The following is an 11251-nucleotide window of genomic DNA, read 5'->3' as shown; positions in this document are numbered from 1 at the left end:
ACGACCCTATGGGGCCTTCCCGGGTCAGGCCTTCCCCCATATCCTCTGCTTTAGCTCCTCTCTGAAGTACACAGATAACAGTATCTGATGCACATTTCCCGAGATGTTTTACAGATGTGAAAAAACCCCAGCAAATGGAAAATATTATCTACTTGATGACCATGAGCACACAGCCCCAGGCCTTCTGGAGCCTAAGGACTGATAAAGTTAACCCCTGTGACACCACCCTGTTCCCTCACCATCAGCCAATCAGAGAATTGTGCACGAGGTGATCACACATACCCTGTGACCATCACACCCCCCCTCACCTGGCTTTTAAAAATGCTTTGCCAAAACTCGTTGGGGAGTTCAGGGCTTTTCAGGGCATGAACCACACGTCTCCTTCCATGGCCCTGCAATAAACCTTTCTCTGCACCAAACTCCAACGTTTTGGTTTGTCTGGCCTCACTGTGCATCGGGCATACAAACTTGCACTAACAAAACCTCACACTAAAGACCTACTTATCTCAGTTCTTATTAGCCAATATATCAAGCCTAGCTTTTAACAAAAAATTACAAAGAAAAAGAGTATTTCTAGTAATGTCCTAAGCTAGAATAGAAGGTATAAGATGCAGTGCACAAGTGGAAGGATTGTTTACTGTGGGAACATAGAAAATTGATGTATGGCCAAGAGGTTTGGAGGCAGAGAACCATACGTACAGATGCTGGTAGTGAGTAAAGGAGGTGTGGGAGTTTATGCAAGTTCTTTTCTAATTGCCCTAGTTCCCTCAGGTAAGTAGGAAGCAACATCATCAGCTTTGATTGTGGACAGGGCATCAGAGTCAGAAGATCTTGAAATTTTGCCAAGAGGCATGATGTAAAATATTTAGAAGAATGAGAAAGTAAAAGCAAAGGTAAATGTGGTAAAATAGCCTGATGGCAGTGTAAGATTCCCATGATGTTTATGGTTTAAATTGATGTTTATCAATTTAAAATAAGATTTTATGGCTTGATGGTTTGTCTGCTGGATTGTATGCTCAAATTTGCTCTACTGATGGTTTGGAGATCATTAACCTATAAGATCAATTATTGGTACAAAAGCTAAGAGCCTGTCAGAGTGCTTAACACTAAGTTGTTATTTTAGCATATATTAAAGTCCTACCTTTAGAAAGGAAACTCTTGGAACTAGAGCCATGATTTGCTAACAGTGAGATTGAGGAAACAATTAGAAGCTAAGTGAAGGACTGTCCCGCTTCCTGAGGCAGGAGATAGATGGGTTCCAGGCTAGGCGTTTACAACTGGCCTCCTGTTTACATTTCCTGAGGAAGGAGGCAGGTGGGCTCTAGGCTAGATATTTAATCGGCCTTCTATTTGCACTTCGAGAGGGAAATAACAACAGGAACAGGGTAAATAGCTGGACTTTGCTTCTTGTGGACACTTTAACAGTCATGGCAGGGACAGAGAGGGGCTAAACCCTGTTGGAGTAAAAGATCAAGAGGTCACATATTCCCCATCCTTGGGGCAAGGGAGACACTGCACATGTGCAGAAAGTCTCCTTGTGGGTCAAAAAGGAGGAAGCACTACCCCATAATAGGTGATGCCAAGGCCCCCCATAGGCCTCTGGGCTGGAATCCATCTTGGAAAAAAAGTTGGGCATGCATGTTGGGGAGGGCCCTAGGGCAGGTCAGGTGTGGAAAAAGAAACCAGATAATTGGCCAAAGGTAAACAAAGACCCAGAAGAACTGCCTTGTATAAATGATTTAACTGCCTCTTTACAGCTCTCCTAGGGAGGATGCCCACACCCTTTCTGGGTGTGTATCTCAGCTTTGCTTCTGTCTACAAACTGTTTCTCTGTGTGCTCTCCCACTTGTTGTCCTGTGTCTCTAATAATAAACATGTACCTGTTTTTACAGTCTGTGCCTCCTTTAGAAATGCATTTTTCATTGCGGGCAAGGGCCAGGGAAATTTTGTTTCTTGCCTCTAGCCCCTGGTGGACTAGTGGCTAGGATTCCTGGTTTTCATCCAGGCTACCCAGGTTCAATTCTTGGGCAGGGAACTAAGATCTCGCTTCAAGCCACCACTCACTGCTGCTTCTCCTAGATCATTCCCACTACAATTTAACCCTCTGAACATATTTTAATTGTTGCCTATAAAAAGTCAAGAATATGCATTTTGAAAATGTAAATGATTTATACATGACCAATAAATGTTTAAAAAGAGCTCAGTCAAATCATTTAGAGCTAACTACATCATCTTTTCTGATGATTTTATTTATCACTGAAATATGTTGGTATTTCAAAAAATAGAAAGGAATTTTTTTCTTAAGTAATCCATGCTGCATGGCTTAAGCTATCAACATTTGGCTTTTTCCTCCTTTCCTGCCATGTCCCTGCACTCTGCCCATACATCCTCAAAAAAATGCTGTTTTGTCGATTTAATAGCATCAATTACATTGTAAAAAATTAGTTTCTCTTCTTTAATGCTAAACATTTCAACACTTGTGATCTTGATAGTGTCGGCGATGCTATGATTTGAAGAATGATGTTGCATTTACTCATTTACTTACCAAGCTCTCTGTTGGTCTTTCCTTCTTTTTAGTTCATCATCACAATTCATCTAAAACGGGCTGTCCAATTAACAGTGATACTTAGCAGAAGCAATTTCCTTTATGTGTTTGATGTGTGCCTACTGATACGGTATCAATCACAATTAAGCAAAGGTATTTTTGAAAATCTAATGAGTTTCTAATAATTCAAGTGTCACATGCTGATACTAATTATCAGACTAAAAGTATATTCAGTTTGCAAAGAATTTTCCCTCTTAAAGTAGATGCAGCTGACAATTTGATGCATGATGATTCTATTTAAATATGTAATAATTCATTACTCATTGAATTATATTTTCAAATGTCATATATATTTGAAACATTTAAAAAGGCAAATATAAAATCCAAGTTATTTGAGCCTGTGTAATCAAATGTTATGCTGTTTTAAAATATTATATAGGGCTTCCCTGGTGGCGCAGTGGTTGAGAGTCCACCTGCCGATGCAGGGGACACGGGTTCATGCCCCGGCCCGGGAAGATCCCACATGCCGCGGAACGGCTGGGCCCGTGAGCCATGGCCGCTGAGCCTGCGCGTCCAGAGCCTGTGCTCCACCACGGGAGAGGCCACAACAGTGAGAGGCCTGCATACCGCAAAAAAAAAAAAAAAAAAAAAAATATATATATATATTATATAAAATATTCTACATGACTTTTTTTAAGTCTAGAAAATGTAATGGCTCTCTGTAACATGAATATATCAATTTAAAAGAATTAATTATCTTAATTCACATGAAGCAAAATCTAAATTTTAACCAAGTGTCAAGGGCATATAACAAATGGACCAGTGAATTGAAGTTTCTGTTGTTTCATCTGAATTCTTTAGTTAATGTTTCATTTGACCTAGACATTCTGTAACTGCATATATATAGATATACATACAACACACATATAAACACATAGATAAATATATATTTATTCACACACCCACACATACTCCAATAAAATTGTTTACTCATTAATTTTATCTTCAATACATGTAGCAGGCTTTACTCAGACTATGAATGAGGTAGTATAAAACTTAATAATATTCACATCCACACATACTCATATAAAATTGTTTGCTCATTAATTTTATCTTCAGTACATGTAGCAGCAGGCTTTACTCAGATCTATGACTGAAGTAGTATAAAACTTAATAATATTCAGATCTTTATTATTTTAGAAATTATGCCTGCTTCAAATTCATGTTATCTTAGTTGTGTATCATTTATTGACAGCTAACTGCTGCAATTTGCTTACATATGAAAACATACTATTCATATTTCACATTTTATACAAAGTTGAAATTTACTCAAAATGGATAATAGACCTAATGTAAGAGTTAAGTTATAAAGACTATACAAATTTAAGCAGCAAAAATAGGAGAAAATCTTTTAGTTCTTGGGTTAGGCATAGAGTTTTATAAGCAGAATCAAAATAATCCATTAAAAAAACCCAAAATAGTACATTGGACTTCCTCAAATTCAAAGCTTTTGCATCTCTAAAGAGATAAGAAAGACATAGAAAACAAGCCTCAGAGAGGGAGAAAACGTTTGCAAATAATATATCTGACAATGGATGAAAAATAAGCAAATTAAGAAAATGCTTGATATTATTAGTAATTAGGAAAGAACAAATTAAAACCACAACATAAAAGCACTACACACACACACACACACACACACAAAGCACTACACACACACACTATATGGCTAAAGTAAAAAAGACTGATGATAGCAAGAGTTAACAGGGATTTGTAGAAACTGGAACCCTCATACATTGCTGTAAAATGGAACAACCTTGGAAAGCAATTTGGTAAATTCTTGTAAAGTTTAACATACACTTAGATGTCAGCAAGCAATTCTACTCTGAGGCATTTATGCTCAGAAAGAAAGAAAAATGAACCCGTAGTCCAAAATAAAACTAGTACACAAATGCTCATATTAGCTTTTCTTGTTAAGAGTCAAAACCTAAAAATAATCGCGATGTTCATCAATAGGTACATAGATAAACAACATGGGGTATACCTGTATGACTGAATATTATTCAGCAATAAAAGAAATGAACTACTGCTACGTTCAAGAACATGGGTGAATATTAAAAAAAAAATTATGCTGAGTGAAAGAAGCCAGCAGAAAAGAATACAGACTGTATGACTATAGTTATATAAAATTTGAGCAAATGGAAATTAACCTATAGGGATGAATATGGAGGAATACATGGATTATAAAGGGGCTTAAGGAAATTTTGGAGCTGATGAAAAGTTTTGTCATCTGAATTGATGATTGTTTCATGAGTATACACATATATCAAAACATCAAATTATACACTTTAAACAGTATTTTATTGTATAGAAGGATTTTTATCATTTTCAACCTCTTTTTACAGCAAAGTAAACAATGTAGTATAGAATTTATAATGTAGGAATAAAATGTAATGTGTATAGAAATAAAATGTAAGACAAGAACAAAAGGACAGGAGAGCAAAATGGAACTATATTGTTGGCCATATCACACTATTGATGCTAGCAGAATTTAGAGCCAACAAATTTTCCTAAGATGAAGTGTCATGGAGTTTGTATTCATAAATAGTAACAATTGTAATTATTTTCTACATTGTTTCTTTAACAAAAAAAAAATTTAATTTACCTATAGAGAGATTGTATTTAGAGTAGGACAAATGGTTGAGCTATATAATATTTAAATAAGCATCCAAAACACAGACTGAGGAAAGGAGGATAAGAGAAAGAGAGGTTATCAATAATTATCAATAATTAATGTGTGATGTGTGTGTCTCTGTGTGTGGTGAGTGTATGTTTGTGTGTAATTACAGGTGATATGTTAAGCATTCATTCTCAGTCCTGAAACTTTTGGGGGAAAATAGCTAACTTTAACTAACATAATTATTTCTGAGCTTATGTTAATAAATATAATAATAATAAATAAAATAACTACTTCTGGTTTATATTAATTTCCAGAAAATATTTTTATTTGCATCTCCATGGCTTAAAGCAATCTATTATGATCTCCATTTTTATTTAATTCACATTAAAAATATAACCACATAATATAGAAATTTACATTTTGACATTTAATGTTAACATAATAAAAATGATGGACTGATGGTGTCTACATCACTTGTATACAATAAAAAAATTATAGAATTATTTGTAATTTGTCTGGAATTATGATCATTATCCCTTTTTTGGGGTGTTCTATGAATGTGTCTATTTGCAAAATAGTTATGTCTTTGTATCTTTATAAAAGCATATGTACTCTGTTATTTCATAACCCCTGAGCATTTGTGACTGATTTTTGTCCATGGATTTTACAAAACCCTAACAATGTAAGATCTAATATTATTGAGCACTAAGAATGCTGCACTCATTATTTCATTTAGTCATTAAAATAACTTGATGAGGAAGAGAACTTGCTCCTTTTGCAAGGGAGAATGCTCATGTTGTGTGTGGATAAGTCATTTCCCCAAAATCCCTTTTCTGATAAATGCATGGATGACTTGAAAGCCTGTGCCTTTACGCATTAAGGTATACTACATCCCTACACTGACATGTTCTTTTATTTTTCTAGCCTTATTGTCCTTTTTTTTCACTTCTAGAACTTAATATTTCTTTTATTTAAAAAAAAGTTTGAACTACAATTGACAAAAACAATTTATTGAATACTATTGCTAGGACAGTAAATTTATTGATCATATATATGCATATATATACATATATAACATATATATAAATACTATATAGATTTCACTTTTATGAAATTATTTATTTGCAGTATAATTAATGTTTTATCAGTAAGTAGCAAAGTGATGGAGACACTAGTTGGCTAATAATTGAAATATTTGCACCCAATAGTCATAAATTGATTTTTACTTACTCTTTTAAAAATTTAATTTAAATTTAATGTCCATGTCAGCTTACCCCTGGGATTCTGAAAATCCCATAATCATTTGAAATATAATTTCATTGTTCTTCAGGAACCCTTTCAGCAATCCTCATATTACTTTTTGGATTTATGAATTAAGATGAGCTCTATGTCAACTCATATCAAGACATTGCATTTAAGTCCAGTAAACAGAATTGAAAATAAGATGGTACTTAAATAGAGCTATTACACATTTGTATATTATCATTTTAATAACTGATAGTATTAATTAAATTGATACAGTTTTATTCTCAGGAAACATAAGAATGCTCAGAGACTCTGTAACGTAACATCTGTCTGGTGTAGTTTTTAATCATTTCTTCCATTTAAGACCTAAATCTTGCTTACATTTGGAAGACTTCATAATGATGTATTTGTTAGGCATAGAGCAAAGTATTCAGATAGAAGTTGCTTGACATTCATTATTCAATATTGAAAGGGATTCTGGAGCTGAGAGGAGCCTAGAAATACAGTTTTAGTAGAAAAAACTATTAATCTTACTGTAGATTTTAGAGTTTTGCCTTGTGATGATTTTTCCCAACTGACAAACTACTTATACCCAGGAGGCTTGATTAGATCTTTAATTAACTCAATCTGGAAGCTCAATGACCTCTAATTAAATTAAAGTTTGTTTCTTCTGGCAGCAAAATAATGAACTTATTCAAATGAGTTTCACAGCTATTCAAAATCAAAACATATTAGAAGCTAATAATGAAGTATGTCAACAGGTATACAACAAACTAGAAAAGAAGCAAGTTCCCCTCTACTTATTAAAATTATGAGGGTTAAACATTTGATTAGTACAAATGAAGCAAACTGTAAACATCCATATGTAGTTAATATGAATAAATGAAATGTATCTTTGCCAAAGCACATCAGGAAATCATAAAAATTGTAATTATTTTTCTGAATGGTTTCCCTCAAAATCAATTTAGTTTGCTATTGCCTGAAACACTTTTATAAGTGCTATTTTTGAATTGCCTACAAAATCAGTATGTCACATTTGAAAATCGACTATGTATAATCATGCTATGTCCTTTTTTAGTAGGATTTAAACATAAATGTATATGTATGAATAAAATGCTGTGTTCTCTGATGGATCTATTACTCAGATCTAATAATATGAAAACCTCTAATAAACCAATATGTAAAATAATATCAGAGAGAAATAATGCCAGCCTCTATCCATTAAATAAAATGTTTTGTCTTATTGCTTGTGACCTTAAATATATTAATTCTTTATTATAAATATTTTTATTTATACTCATTAATTAAGAAATTACTGAGGATAGTGTATTTTTCAAATACTTTAATATTTTCATCTGCTTTATTTGGTTTTTGACTTTAAAAATCACATGTGAATATTTAAGCAAAATATAAAACGAAGAAATATATTTTAAAAGTTTATCTCTTAATGCCACAACCCAGATACATTGTCCTTTTATTTAATATTTTAAATGCTTAGTTTTATTTACAGAAATTTTTCTTTTAGTAAGATTCTTATGAGGGGAGATACACATTTTATATGTACATGAGTTTGAAAAAAGCATGTCTATACATGTTCTATTATGCAATAAAATATTCCCATCTTTCAGAAATTTATCTAGCTCTTCAATGATTGGTCATGTGCGTAAAAGAATCTACAAAAATTCTTGTATTGGCCCAAGCAGGTCACTTGGACATTTTCATAGCCCTATGCCTTATGATGAGTAACAAGCCCATTGCGCAATTAATCATTAGAATGGTCTATGTCTGTGGCTTGATATACCAACAAATTGTAATATGCTGGCAAAATACAAACGCTAATAACACCAGTTCATGCCATTTTTTTCCCATGTAACTGACTAACCTGAATGAAGTAAATATTTGTTTGAATAGCCAAGGAAATATGGATTTAACACTTAGAAGAGTAAAATACAGCATCTTGAGGCCACATGTCCATATATAATTCATTAATTTGGTGCCAGATTTATATCTTGTATATGTTTATCTCATTTAAGTTTATCACCACTAGTTATTTTCACTATTCAGAAATACTGTGAAATTTTGTTCAATACTTTTTCATTCTAAAAATCCAATCATCAAAAAGATAAAAGGGCCTTAACTTCTCTCATATCCCTTGGCATCTCCCCATTCATATTGGAACTGCTTTAATTTTGGCCCCCATCATTTCTCACATGGACAAAGATCTGCTTCTAGTCTAACTCATTTCTATTCAGACCTCTCCAGTTCTTCGAGAGTGATCATTATAAAGCATAAATTCAGTTATATCATTTTTAGAAAGAAATCTTTCAATAAATTCCCATCATAAAATACAATCTTCTCAGCATGGCCTATATAATCTGTCCACCACCAGTCTCTCCACCATTATTTCTTGCATCTCTCCTATCGTCTCAGCATTTGAATGATGTATCATTACCTCAAATGCAGGTGTCTCTATAAAGTCTTTCTACTTGTAGTTTATTTTTGCATTTGCTATTTCTGTAGAAATTATCTTCAGTCCCACTACCTCTAGAATAGTCCTGAGTAATGATATAGGAAGAGTTTATATGAATCAGTTAAGTCTGACGTCAAAAAAAGAATAATGTGTTTAAAATAGAAGACATTTTAGGAACATCATAGAACCTGTAAGAGTTTTTAGATCCATGACCCCCACCAAAATATATATACAAGTTGTACCTATTATTCATAGATCATGAGGTTTTAAAATGTACTATTTTACACTTTACAGTTCATAAATGAACTTGTGAATTCACATGGTATGGTTTTTATTATTGAAATAGGTATTTCAGGTTACAATATAATTCAATTTTTTTTACATGTCATTGCAAAACAGTTAAAAGACAGTCAAGACATGGCAGCTTACTCTTCACTTTCTACATTTATCCATTATGTTTTTTCTGATTACATGTTTATGTCCCTAACTTTTTTTTTGATATTGTAATTTATTTTTTTTTAATTGGAGTAAAATTGCTTTACAATATTGTGTGAGTTTCTGCTGTACATTGAAGTGAATCAGCTATGTGTATACATATATCCCCTCCCTCTGGGACCTCCCTCCCACCTCCCCTGATCCCACCCATATGACCCTTGAATCTTATAAATGTTTTCTTTGGAAAACAAGATTATCCAAACAGACATATGTTATAATTCACAGTTAAAAGCACTGAAGCTTAACCACTATATGCGCTTCCATATGATTTAGAAAGTAGACTTCTTTTTATTACTTTCCTTCTCATGCAGTCTTTAAAGAACTTTAACAAGGAGAATTCCATATCTGTTTCATAAAAAGGGCACAGATATTTGTCAACCCAGGAACAGGCATTAGCGTTAGAATATGCTTTAATTCAAGCTATAAGACCTAGGACAAATGAACTTTTCTAAGTTACCGTGTTCTCACCTATCAAATGTAGAAAGTTAATAATACCTACTCATTTTGAGGAAACAAAGCCCAAGCCAAGCAGTGCAATAGAAAGTTTAATGTGGGGAACTACTTTTTAAGTGTTGGAAATGGGTAAAAAGACATAATGTGACAGTGAGGCAACACTTTGATCAGCCATAGCAAGAAGCCAATGCCCTAAGTAGAGCTGTGGGGTAGAAGAGAAGGTGAAGGTTCCCTGTCTCTACATCTTGTCATTGTCAACACTTGATATCTTTTGTCTTTTTAATATTCACTCTAACAGATGTGATATCTCCCTGTGGTATTAACTTGCATTTCCCTGATGATTAGTGATGTTGAGCATTTTTTCATGTACCCATTAGCCATTTGTATTTCTTCTTTGGAAGAATGTCTATTCTGTTCCTTTGACCATTTTTAATTGAATTATAGCTAGCAACACTGTATTACATACTTGAAACTTGCTAAGAGACTAGACCTTAAATGTTTCATCACAAAAAGAAAAAAGAGAGAAGGTGAGGAACAGAGCCCAGGAGTCAGAAGCTGTTTGTTAAGAGCTCGAACGCTGGAGAGGATGTCACTGCCAGAACCAGTGCCTGCAGCAGAAAGAAGGGGGAGAGAAACCCAATCTCTTCACCTCCTGCACTCCAATTTCCTGCAAGTGCTCTCAGAGGCAAAACTTCTCCAGAAGCCATTTGGTGAGTGCTGGGAAAATATGCTTTAGAGTTGTATCCTCTGTAATACAGATTACAACAAGGGAACATGTAGGCAATGGATTTGAGCAGAAAAACAGGCCCACGACGAGCACAGTAGGATGTTCAAAATTTCATGCAACCATTTTCTTAATGACAGGCATTCACTTTCCTTTTGCCACTCTGAACAAAGCTAGATTAAGTGTTTCCATTTATGTGCTTTTTCTTTCAATTCTATGTTAATGTTTCAGAGATGAGGACTTTGGGGATCATAGGATATATTTCCTTTTCAAAATTTAATAGGTATAGATTTTCAAGCATCTGTCATAATTTACTTTTACTTGAGCAATGCCAACAATATTATATATCACTTTAAAAATATTTTTCAAAATATTTAAAGTAGTATTAAATTAATGCTATGGTTTGCATTTTATCTGAACTTCTCAGAAAGTTAAATATGTTTTCATAAGTTTTATGACCATTTAAAAGTTAATCTGCTAAGAATTGTTCACTTTTCTTTTGGCTTCTGGTCTTTGTATCATCAGTGTATAAGGACTCAATTAACCCTTTATCTCTTATATGTATTTTATTATTTTCCCAACATTTCTTGCCTTTTTAGATTATTTTGACCATATCCAAATAATAACTGTATTATTAAA

Source organism: Monodon monoceros, unplaced genomic scaffold, assembly GCF_005190385.1.
Source record: "Monodon monoceros isolate NGI ecotype Baffin Bay Population unplaced genomic scaffold, NGI_Narwhal_1 Super_Scaffold_20, whole genome shotgun sequence".
In the NCBI taxonomy this organism is placed as follows: Eukaryota; Metazoa; Chordata; class Mammalia; order Artiodactyla; family Monodontidae; genus Monodon; species Monodon monoceros.
The sequence above is the reverse complement of the archived record's forward strand: the minus strand, read 5'-3'. Positions refer to the sequence as shown.